Raw genomic sequence first — 13,538 nt, 5'->3', positions numbered from 1 at the left:
TCTCATCAGAAAATGTTCAGTACTTTATGTTCAGACTGGCCGCTGTGGCTTGCATTCGCATTCAACATTTTATTTTAATAAAGAGTTTAAGTAACAAATAAAAACAATCTATGACATTATATTACATTTTCCAGATCAGACCTTTTATCTTATTGTTTGACATTTGTGTTTATTATATAGATATGCTTATTTGCTTTCTTGCTGAGTTAGAGAGCGTTATCACTCTTATGTCTATATAGTAAATAGACTCACAGCTCAATGGAGCTCCCTTCTTTAAGGTGAAGGGTATCAATGCAGCGGCCACTTCGGGACGAACTTCCCTCTCTCTGGCAAGGAAATAAGTATCACAATCCGAAATACTTTATTGATCCCCGTTGGGAAATTGAGTTAAGTTTTGCTGCCTTTCTAGAACATAAATATATAAAAATTTATATATTAAAGTAAACTGTATAAACTGTATAAATAAATGCAGTGTCAATACCGGAGTAAACCAGATTATTGCACAGCTGAATTATTGCACTGTTAAATCAGTATTGCACAGTTGAAGATATAATACATTATGGGGTTATAGCTCCTGATAGGGGTAAACATAATAAATATATGTTGTGTGTATATATATATATATATATACACAATGGATTAACTTTATGTTGTTGACATCTGCATGACATTAAAGTAGAATAAAATAAATGCCTATCAGTTTGAGCAGATTACAGTAAATGTTTGTACCGGTAGTCGCACAGAACTGACATTGGATCGTGTTCCATGACAAACACAAAACAGCGTTGCCCGTTGTTAGTAAGGGCACCTGGTTAAGTCGCCATCGATGCAGGCTCGCTGTTGGAGGGTTTTATAAGCCACTTCCACTTCCCGTTAATTGGTTTGGGATGGCCCTTAATATGGCGGACCCTACACGCAAATGCGCAAACGGAGTGGATGTGGGTAGGGAGAGTGTGTAGGTGGTGGATTGGAATTGGGCCTTTGTGTCTTGAAATGAGCAATATTAATGCATTTGAGCCATTTACTCCCATGATAATAGAAAACAAATGCAAGGTTTTAAACTTAATAGTTTGAAGTTCCATTTTTATTTAGTCATTTCTATTGTAATAGTTAAAGGTGCTAAATGCGAGATTGGGAGCATTTTGATTGCCTCCCCATAGCGACTGCTGCTCATAGCTAACAGTGCAAACAATGGCAACAGTGCTGACAGAGCTAATAATATTTAGGGAACCTGCGGTCGGGCGCTATGCTTCTGCAACACATACTTGCCAACCCTCCCGATTTTCCCAGGAGACTCTCGTTTTTAATTGCCCTCTCTCGGTTTCCTCCTGGGGTCACAATTCTCCCGTATTTCTCCTGATTTATGACAAATTTTCACACTTATTTTTCCTTTTCGTTATCTTAGCCTGTTTCTGGAACTGAACAGTGTAAATAATCCCTACTGTTTCCATCCGGACGACAACAATTGCCATTTCCCGGTGGAAGACAGCAGTCTATATGCTCGCGACACACCGCAGTTTGCGGTCTCAAAAGCTGGGTTTTGCTCGACGCAGCAAAAAGCCATCCTGGCACGGCGCAAGTCATTGGAAATATCGGGTTTCAGAGCGCAGTGTGTCACATTGTGTCTGAAAGGACCTTCAGTGAGTTAGAGAAGGAGGCAAGTATGCTGTAATGGCGCCATTGGTCAGGACGCCGTTATCAGCTGTAACTGCTGTATGAGCGCAGTGCAGAGCAGCACCTATGCCAGTGGGGCATGCTCACATGCAAGAACAGGCACTAAATGGCATTAAATGGCACGCGCGGGCAGGCGGCCCAGCTATGTAACCAAAGCACGGAGAAGCTCTGATTACAACACACAGAGATTGAGAGTGATTTAATTCTCTGCTCAGGTAGACATTACTCCTCTATATCTTTACATCTTTAGGATATTTGTTTGCTCCTATATTAATACTACAAATATCGTTTAGAGCACCTTTAAAAATGAAGTATCAACTACTCAGTTAGGCTTTTAGGTTGAAGTCAGAGCTTAATTTCTTTCATATATTTATCTTCATCAAGTCAGTCAGGCCGAGGTCATCATCAGATCATTGTGTCAAACAAGATGAACTATATATAGATGACTGACATGTTTTGACAGACATACATGATGTTAAGTGTAACGAGAGCTGACATTAAAAAGCTGTCCAGTGCTATACTGTTGAAACAGTGATGTCAGGGCAGCAGCAGCAGCAGCCTTACGATACAGAAACTCTCTCTTTCTCTCTCCAAGTGCTTTTCACTAAATATTGTTGGATGACAGAACGATAAGTGAACAATAAGGCCATTTCACAGAACACATTTTGATATGTCACAGTAGGAAAAACACGGTTATAAATAATGAAACAAAAATGTCTGAACTCCATTAACTGTTTCAGTTTCAGGTTCCTGGTATTGGGCCAAAGCAGATGTGTCATTAGAAAACATTTTTTGCTTTCTTCTAAGACTGCTTCATGAATAAAATCCTGATATGTGGTGATGTGTGTTTGCCACTAGATGGCGGTAGTGCTCCACTCAGGTTTTTAAACTATCAGATACAGTTATCTGCTCTTCTCTAACCCAGCAGTACTGAGCTGCTCTCAGATGAAGCACAGATCACAGGTGAAGAGTTGTGAGTGACTAAATCCCTTGGACTGGCTTACATCGCCATGCTTTTGGCAAATACAAGAGAAAATAAGAGTCTACTGTGTGACTTGCGGGATGAATGATCATGAGACTGTATTATAAATATGCTGCTAATCTCCCATTGTATACTGTTAAATGCCATGTGTTTTCCAGCAGAGAGGAAAACACTATTACAGTAAATAACACTGGTGGCTTGTGTTACATCTTGGCATCCCAACCTGTTTTTTTATTTGATATTTTGTGTGCCAAGTCTCTGCTTTCTTTCCAACAGTTGCCACCAACACAAAACCCACAAGACTTTCCATCCCTGATACAAAATTGCAATCAAGTCAGGTCCCTGGGGGGAGAGAGCCGGGGTGCAGCGTCTCGGGTTTGTGATGTTCGGTGAATGGCAACAAACTGTTGTGCTGCCTGCCAGCATGTCGAGCCAGGAGCATTAGAGAGGGAAAAGTGGAAAATTAACCGGCGCCGATTGCCAGAACGCTCACGTGATCGTTACAACACATGGGAGCGCTGGTGTTTAGCATGAGGAACATTCCAGCAAAAATGCACTGACATGTGACACTCAATTACAGCATCACACAGAAATCCTCAATGTGGACTTTATGTTTTGGAACCCCACAAACTATGTAAACCATCTACTCAGCACACTGAAGGTCAGATAGCATGATGAACAATTACAGACAGTTTCAGGGTTGTTATTAAGAGGGGGGAAATTTACCCTAAAGCAGTTGAAAACCCCCAAAAAACTGAAAACACATTTTAAAGAGCAAGGACTTTTTCTCCAAAGAACATTTTTTGGACAAATGATCATCAGTCAGACAAGAGAGAAATCTACTACAGAGGACAGCATTGAACCGAAACACAAAGCAGCTTTGTGGATCTTTCTCTCTCATCAAACACTTGTACAAGCCAAACACAGCAAAGCAAACCAAAGCAAAGGGTTGGAGCAGGTTATGTAGTGTAGCCAGCAGCCAGACCAGGTGAGCTCAATGTTCTTGACGAAAAAAATCTGAAAAATGTCTGAAAAATAAGTCCATAGAAAAAAAAGTCCATTCAAAAAAAAGTCCATTCAAAAAAAGTCCGTAAGAAAAAGTCTATAGAAAAAAGTCTGGGAAAAAAAAGGCGGAAGAAATAAAGTCTGAAAAAGTCTGAAAAAAAAGTCAGAAAAATATCAAAAAAAAAGTCGGAAGAAATAAAGAGAGAAAAAAGTCTGGAAAATGTCTGACAAAAAAGTCAGAAAAATATCCAAAAAAAGTTGGAAGAAATAAAGTCAGAAAAAAGTCTAGAAAAATAAGTCTGAAAAAAAATGTCTGACAAAAAAGTTTGCAAAAAAATGTCTGACAAAAAAGTCTGAAAAATGTTAAAAAAAAATGTCGGAAGAAATAAAGTCTGAAAAAGTCTGAAAAAAAGTCTGAAAAATGTAAAAAAAAAAGTCTGAAAAAAAGTCTGAAGAAATGTCTGAAAAATGTCTGACAAAAAAGTCTGAAAAATATAAAAAAAAAAGTCGGAAGAAATAAAGTCAGAAAAAAGTCTGGAAAAAAAAGTCTGACAAAAAAGTTTGCAAAAAATGTCTGAAAAATGTTAAAAAAAAATGTTGGAAGAAATAAAGTCTGAAAAAGGTCTAAAAAAGAGTCCATAGAAAAAAAGTCTGAAAAAAATGTCTGAAAAAATTCTGAAAAAAAGTCTGAAAAATTAAAAAAAAAAAAAAGTCGGAAGAAATAAAGTCTGAAAAAAGTCTGAAAAAAAAGTCCATAGAAAAAATGCCCATAGAAAAGTCTGAAAAAAAAGTCTGAAAAAAGTCTGAAAAATGTAAAAAAAAAATGTCGGAAGTAATAAAGTCTGAAAAAGTCTGAAAAAAAAGTCTGAAAACAAAGTCTAAAAAAAAATTCTGAAAAATGTCTGACAAAAATGTCTGAAAAATGTCAAAAGAAATGTTGGAAGAAATAAAGTCTGAAAAAAGTCTGATAAATGTCTGACAAAAAAGTCTGAAAAATGTCTGAAAAATGTCTGGAAAAAAAAGTCTGAAAAAAAGTCTGAAAAATGTTAAAAAAAAATGTCGGAAGAAATAAAGTCGGAAAAAGTCGGAAAAAAAGTCTGAAAAAAAAATCTGAAAAAATGTCTGAAAAATGTCTGACAAAAAAGTCTGAAAAATGTCAACATTAACATTTGTAAAACAAAAATGTCTCCGATTGATGTTGTGACACTGAAATCTACAGCTGTTTATAATATTGTTAATCTGAAAGACAATTTTAAACACACAATAACAATTTATGCTTGCGTATCATGGCTAGCTATTTAAACATCACAAATGGTTGATATGTAACCGTGTGAGAGAATCTGTTGGAGTTTTTTTTTCCTTTCATGCAGGTTTGTGGGTCTAACTCTATTTTTGAAAGTCTGATACTATTTGATGCTGATTTAACTTTATTGTTTATTGATGTTTCTGCAACTGCAGTCACTTCTAACGCTCCCAACTTAAAAAAAAATCAACCTCTATGATTTTCAATTTTGTGATACATATAAACAGGTACACAGGTAACATGTTATTATTTTACGGCTTCCATCACTTATTTTTATACTAAATGTCTTTACCGCAACATTACATTTTGCTTTTTTGATTTCTATATTTTCTAGACATTTAAATTAATTTTCATCAAGCCTTGTGCATCATTGTAAATATTGATATAAAAACACTTTTTAAAAATAGAGGTTTCACGACTTCATTTACACCCTGAAAAAATGAGACAGTAACCATAGATGTCAATTTTCATACACAAAAATATGTACATATAAAATATGTTGTGTTTTATGACAGATATTACAAATCTAATATCTAGTGTCCTTACTGCAACACCTAAAGCTGCTGTGGTAAGGACATTTTTGCTCATATTGCATATAAATGGCAGATAGCAAGGTATTAGAAACTAGAACTGTTTGGCTTTGAATAAAACTTTTACTATTTTGATGAAAAATTCATATAAATGATTTGAACAAATGGTGAACAAAAAAAATATAATTTTAATATGGTTTAAAGTAATATGCATGTGAAACAATTACATTTGAAATAATGTCATATTATAATTGAATTTGAACATTGAAACCACAGTTGTGGGACATGAAGAAAATGGTGTTCAGACCCATAAAATGCTCATAAATTGTATTAAATCACATTATTTAGTAATTATTTTTTATGTCAAGATGGGTGATAATATGGTGTATATACTTATCAAACATTGCACTGCAAATTTTAACATAAATCCAAAATTTCATTGCCTTGACTTAAAAATGCCCATAGTTGCAGAAACACCCTTATATGAAATTTAATGTCATGTCCTCCAGTTGGATGTTTAGAAACATAACACCTACAGATGGATCACCAGATCTCTCCTCATGAGAAACACGTTAAGCTCTAAACTTTACATTTTGAAAGAACAATAAACTACTTGTTGCCTGCGGGATCTCAATTTGCTCTGGTCTTGGTCTGTGTCCCAGTTCCCTACTACTATACATGACATACTAATAATACTGTATACACTACTGGTTTTACAGTACCATAAATCAATATACTTGGGTCCGTTCTGTTCTCATAGGGAAAGATACAGTACATGTGTGCCAGTAGATTTCAATGAAACTGTGACCTTGAATTGATACTGCCAGTTCGACTTCACAAAGAGGCAACAAGTGATTTGGCAGTATGATATTTTCGGAGCTGTCTTACGACCATCTGCAATTGTTTTAATTTTTGCAGCTGTGAGTTGCTCCTCCATTTTCTTTGTAAAATGCTTTGTAGGACAACAGTGTCCACCAACAACACATTCAGAACTCTGATGCTGTGTTCATACTACGAGCAACACAGCAACAGGCTGCAAGTCATTTTCAATGGAAGCCAGTGGCATGAAGCTACAAATTGACGCCTGACACTTAATGTGAACGCTAAAAATAAAGTTGAGCTAGTCTCAACCTCTTAACTCCGCCTCCCAGCCCTGGGAAGTTGATTTACCTAGAATACAAATTATCCGCTGATTTATAGGCATCCCTTTCCCAATGTAAGTTCATGGGAAACAGTCTTTTTGGACCCAATGGCATCAAGTGACGGACACAGAAGTTCTAATTCCACGATTTGGCCAGTACGAACATTTTCTTTATGCTTCATGTGCTCTGACGTCACACAACAATGGAGGCGTACATTATGAATGATAAACCATTAACTAAAAGGCAGCGCAAAGTATATTTGCCTGTATTTAATTAAAATAATACATATTATCATATAGTAAAAGTTCTGCATGTAAATTGATGTTATCTCCACCAGGTTGTGCACCTGGAACGCTTGGGGGTCGGAAGTTGGGAATTTAAACTGTAAAATTCTGACCTTCGAATTGTCTGAAAATAAATTTTGTCAATTTTCTAGTGTGAACGCAAAAACCTTAGAAAGGGTTATAGTGAGACTGGAACACCAAGATAAGCTGTGTTCAAAATGCACTCATTCATCATTCCCTATATAATATAGCCTACACTAGTTTACTCTATAGAGTGCTACAGGAATGAGTCCTAAAACCCGGAAATTAGTTAACATTTTAGCACTTCCGGTTCCCCTGTCTGGAAGTCAATGGTTTGGGTTTTTAGTGAGATGCCTGAAATTAAGTCTTTGGTTAACACAAGCTGAAGAGATTTTAACGTTTTGTTCTATGATATATAAAATACGCCAGAAAATATCCCACTCCTGAATTTTGAATCCTTTATGTGTCTTAAAAACAATAGGTTGCTAATAAGTGGCTAAATGAGACTACTAAACGTCATCACGCTGACTCGTCCGCCTTCACAGCCTCGTTATGTATACTTGTGCTCATGTGACCGAGGTGTAGTTTGTTTATAGCCTAAAGTTAGCGTTTTATTTACCGATTGCATCCACGCTTCAAAAATCATAAAAGTGGTGGTCATTTGTGGAGATTATCTTGCTGAACAAAATGTGTAAGTATCATAAACGTGTGTTTGCCACAGAGCTTATTTTCTGCAATAATCCAAAACCCAATGGAAAAATCCCATTGGCTTTTTGTCGAGGGAACCAGGGCGATGCTAACTTCCTGGTTGGCATACAAATACATCATCCATGGAGCACCCTATAGTGAGCAGTACATGCAGATTTCATGGACACTTTTTTTTGTTCCAGTATTGGATTTTTCAAGGGCACTATATAAAGCATAAATATTACACTCCAAAAAATGGTAGAGAATAGCTGTAGTACACTGTTTCGTCATTAGGGTGTGATATAAGTGTACATGTTCTCTGTATTGACACGTACTTGACTTAGGTGGCCCTGACCCTAGCTGTGCTGTCATGTACGTAATAATGCTTAATCTCACACCAGTGGTACAGCATAATGTGTAACACTGAGTCTATCATAAGACCTTTAGAAACCACTCAAGTCAGACCCTCAAACTACATACTAATGAACATTTCTAATGCTTATAGCCCCTGATGACTGAGACTGCCTTACTGCTCTCTCGCGTGTGGCTCCTAAGGTTCACGCCTGTGGTGTCCAATGTTTGGCCACAGACAAGCCGAGCCCGCTGCAACGCAAACACGACATAAACAATGTCGTGTTTTTGTTCTCCTCCACGGAACCCGTTGATGATTGTGTGAATCCTCCTCTTTCATTGGTTTTCTGCTGACCTCTGACCTGTTTTCACTCCAGAGCACAGAGAAGGGCATCTGGACGCAGCGTTCCCACTAAGAGCAACTCAAACACAGCCGTCTATGTAGGTCAGCGAATTGCCCTCAGTGTCACTTGTGCAAACCATAAACAGATCGAGAATGCGTGAGAGTGTGTGTGTGTGTGTGTGTTTGTGGTTTGGTATAAGAGTAGAACTAACTAATTGGAGGGTTGATGTGCATTTCACGGGATGTCACTGCACTGGGGGGAAATTCCATCTGTTGCCAATTCTTCTTCATGCTTCATGCTTGTTTGGCCGTTCATATGGTTTGTATAATTATCTGCTTTTGACATGCATTACATGATGTTCATGCTAATAAATGGCTTTTATATAATTGAACGCTCCTTAAAGACGTCCTGTTTATACTTCAAGAGTGCCTGGAAGAACACGATGATGAAACATGGAAAGTTGAATCTTTTATTATGTTCAGTGGAACGAAAATACATTTTAGAAACATTTTTATTAAAATTGCATTAAGATGTTTTTTGACCACTAGGAGGCAGACAGAACCCAAACACAACAAATCTTGACATAGGTTACCATTTCAAGCAGAAACAGTGTGTCATTGAATGCCTTTTTCTCGCTACCTGAATTTAAGTTCACGTGGTTAAACTGCTGAGAAAAATATCTTGGTCTCTTACTGTCATTTCATTCTATTAAGGTAGTGTACAACTGGCTTGTGTGACCTGGTGTGCTCATCATTCCTTTCTTCTTTCTTCTTTTTCTTCTTTACTTCAAACATAAGCTTAGCCAGTGTTTTCCAGACAGTTTGGCTTTGGACCTCTAACAATGAAACCACCTCTCATATTGTATTTGTCTACCTGTGGTCCAACCAAACATGGATTATCCAGTAATCCACTAAAAAACTGAGTTAAATAAATATAATTTGGTGTGGCAAAAAATATGTTTATTTAAAGCTGAAGTAGGCAAGATTGGGAGAAATATTATTAAAAAAAGGTTATTTTTTATAAAACAGTAGTACATGAAACAGGTAACCTGAAAAAAATCATGTTCCTCCGGTGTCCTCCGGTGCTCCTAGCCGGCTGTCAATCACTCGCGAACTCTAACCAAACGGTCAAACTAGGCAGCATTGATCAAATATGAATCAATATTATGATACGTTAATGCCTATTTCTCTCCTCATATGTTTTCAGAATCATCTTGTAGTGTATTGTTTAGCTGTAAAATGAGAAAGTTTGTGACGCGGCTGCCATTGTCAAATCTGTTGAAGGAACGGCAAGTTCCGGTCACATGACCGGAGAACAGCCAATAGGAACGCTCTCTCAATGAAATGACCCGTGATTGGTCAGAGTCTCCCGTCACGGGCTAGATTTGTTAAAGTCTGAAAACAGAGACATGAGGAGGAGCAGAAGTCTAGTTATCTCTCAGAACACTTGAATTACAATATGCTGAAAGGTTATTATGGAATTTTTGCCCAATGATGCCAAAAATATACTGCCTACTGATACTTTAAGTATCTTATCTTATCTTTTTCTGTCGATCATCTTGTGACTTACTTACCCACTCTTTTTCAGGAAATAGTGAGGAAAATTTCAAGGAAATTGGAAGATAATAAGAAACAAAAGCTGCATACAGCTACAGACAATGGTGTTGAGTCTCGGTGTGATCGGGAGCAAGTCTTTTACATCATTTAATTTATTCATTGAGACTTAATTTAGAGTTAATGCCTTTGCACACCAAGTCTGTATTTTCGTCATAATGTTTTCGGAACACGTTTGATTTTCTGCGTTTTTTCGCATCCGTCAAAAGCCACTCAAAGCCACTGTCCGTGGTGTGCAAAGACCTTTACTGTCAGAAGATATTGTTTAATATCAAAATATGATGTTCACCGGCTTTCACATCATTGTAATGCTGTACACACGATGGACTCACTGGAGCTCAAAGGGTCAGTCAATGTATATATTTGTGCCTCTCCCATCCCAGTGTCAACCTGCGATTTCACACTTACGAGATTCCATCGATTGTCATTCGCACAGCTTAATAACTTTTTTGGGAGCCCATTGATCAGCCTCTACCAAGAGAAGCAAACAGCGGATGTCTCTCATTATTTTGCACTGCACAGGAGATGTATCGGGTTTATGTAGTTTGACACAGATTTAGCAGGCAGCGGTGCCTCGAGGGCTGGGAGCATTGATGCTTCCATGCTTCAGCTAACATCGGAGAGTTCAAGGGACCAAACTCTACATGACCCCCGTGTGACACTCCTGATCCAGCCAGCCGTGGCTTATGGTAGGGCTCGGAGCTGGCGAAGCACAAGCACTCCGCCGTCCAGTGTTGGCGGCTGTCAACACATCTATACACACACACGGCATGAACTCACACTTGTTTTTGTGTATTTGGCCTTTTGTGTGGCAAATAAGTAAAACCTAATTGAACTGAATTGAAACATAGCCTGGTATTTACAATTTTTTTATTTACATGTTTCTTTTTTCTTTCCAACACAAAGTATATGATTTGTAAACCTTCATCTCAACCATTTCCGTCCATCACATATTAATTATTATAGTTGCCAAACATTTGACCCATCCCTCGACATCACTATATATCAAACATATAAAATGTAAAAAAAAAAAAGTATCTTCCGGTAACACATATCAATCAATAACAAAATGTTGGTTATAAAATTGTAAGTATTTCTGTATACTTTCAAATATTTATGTGGAAAAATTCAAATTATTTGTGCACCGATACCGGTGGAAATAAAAGAAATGCTACAGGCCTTAAGTTTATCCTGATGAATGGTTTTGCTTGTCTCCCTAACCTCCCTAACTCCCTAACCAGCTAAGTTATTAAAGAGGACTTATTATGCTTTTGTGCTTTTTCCCTTTCCTTTAGTGTGTTATATAGTTTTTTTGTGTATGTAAAAGGTCTGCAAAATGACAAAGTCCAAAGTCCACGCCAAAGAGAGTTACTCTCCCCCACAGAAACACTGCTCCTGAACTGCCAGAAACACCTTGATTGAAGTCCCGCCTTTTCTTCCGTAACGTGGTGATGTCACCAAGTAACGCATTTTGCCCAGTGGCTACTTTGGCATGCCCTCAAAGAAAGCTAGTTAGAGCAGAGCTGAAGCAGAATCCGAAAATATATAATAATAATGTACATATAATAATAAACCACTACCAAATTAAATCTAAGATCATTGTCTAACACAATTTAAACAGATTGTAATTTTAAAGCTGTTAGCATTAAAAGCTAATGGAGCATATAGCGGAAATATGCTGTAGCTGTTACTTGTAATGTCTTCCCTCACCACAGTCTTGAATATGAACCCATAAACATCTGTGTCCATATAGTCACAGGAGGAAGCACCTGAGACTGAGAAGTGACAGGTGAGTGCATGAAGACCTGTAAATTCTCTTACACTCTCCTCACCTCCCGTCTCCTGCAGCACATCAGAGACACGAGTCGTCGTCTGCAGGTCTTCACACCAGACACGGTTGTCAACGTCCCTCGTGGTATCAGGAATGGCAGAGTGTTGACAGCGATCGATTTTAATGTCAGCAGCTTCGCAGCATCCTCCTGTGGATGAAAAAGACATCATTCGCGGAGAGTCACCGACTGAGGAGCCACTTAGTGAAGAGAGAAGAGCTCTAATCTCGGAAATCCCATCGTAACACAGGGCTTGTTTGAGAGAGGCTGTGTAGATGTGAACAATTAAACTCTAGCTTACTGTATCAGTGAGTAAGCAGGTCCATATTAAAACAGCTCAAATGACTTTATTTTTTACTGTATTTAAATAACAATTATCGCAACAATATGTTGCAGCTCATATTATAAAACAAATGGTAATTAATTCCTCATTCATGCCACTTTTTTCTTGAAATTGGATTATAATATTATTTTGTTTATTATGTGGTCAAAACATTTTTTTCCGTAAAATACACAGTACTCTATGTATGTTGCATTTCAGATAACCTTACAGCTTCACTTTGTGTTACACACAGCTGAACAACCATCCTGTTTGGTTACACACATCTCTGTTCTCAACAAGACGTCAACATGTTTCCTCGCTGCGTCCTGGGAGCTCCTAACTCTCAATAATACATGAGTTTGACTGTGTGTGCATGGGTGTGTGTGTGCCAGCTGTAACAGATGATGCTGCAGGTGTTTGTCCCATGTGACTGTAAACTTTTTGGTTGAAGCCATCAGTAAAGATATTACCCTGTTCTGCTTCCAAAAAAACACCTAACCACATTAAATCCACCAGAGCTGGCTGTTGTCCTAATGTCATGAATTATCTATGTCTTATATGGTAAATCACCAAAGTGAAAATGGCTAGTCTACTGAACAAGGGATGCGTTTGATCATTTCAATATATTGACTTAGAAAGACACCTATAGTTGCTTTTTTAAAACAATTGTAGCTTGTGAGAGGCCTTAGTAGGCTACCCTTGTTTATTTGTTTGTTTAAAGAACCAGGAAAATGATTTTCAGAAGATGCAAACGCCTTTGCAAATTTAATGATGTGAAACCTGCATTATTGGTGGCTGGAGGGCTGAAAACTATTTGAACTTCACTACCTAGAAATCCTTTACTCTGACATCCATAACTGTAAATAAAACATTGTGGCAGATGTTACCTAAAGTACCAGAGAAATATCTAATGTTGTAAAGTCTAGCATTCACTAGGGGGTAATTTTTACATAAAGGTATTGCCTAGTGGAGCTTTTAGTACACCCTACAGGTACAATAAACCCCACATAACCATGTAATAATGTAATGAGCACTAGATATGTGTGTGCCCTAAAGTGAGAAGAGATGAAACACAGCTAGTGATTTTTTTCATTATGTCAGTATATGTGACGAGGTGGGATGAGAACGTGTTGGGAATTTATGTTGTTTATATTCTACTGTTGATTCTTATAAACTGGTTATTTCATTTGATGTGGCTTAGGCTAATAAGGCATGTTGCACCTGCCGTGTTGTCCATACAGTAGACTTTTTATTCATTGTCGATCATTTTTGTGTAATTGTTTTAGTTCTGTCTCTTTTCTGGTTTCTGGCTAATTCTATAAAGCTACACTGATGAAGGCGGTTGTATAAAATTGATCAGTTATATGCAGGTTTGGACTTAAAAATGTAACAGTAACGTTTACTCAGAGTATTTTAACTGACCTACCTTTTACTTTTATCCAAATGCATTT

This window comes from Sebastes fasciatus, chromosome 1 (assembly GCF_043250625.1).
Source record: "Sebastes fasciatus isolate fSebFas1 chromosome 1, fSebFas1.pri, whole genome shotgun sequence".
Taxonomy (NCBI): domain Eukaryota; kingdom Metazoa; phylum Chordata; class Actinopteri; order Perciformes; family Sebastidae; genus Sebastes; species Sebastes fasciatus.
This window is presented reverse-complemented; position numbering follows the sequence as displayed.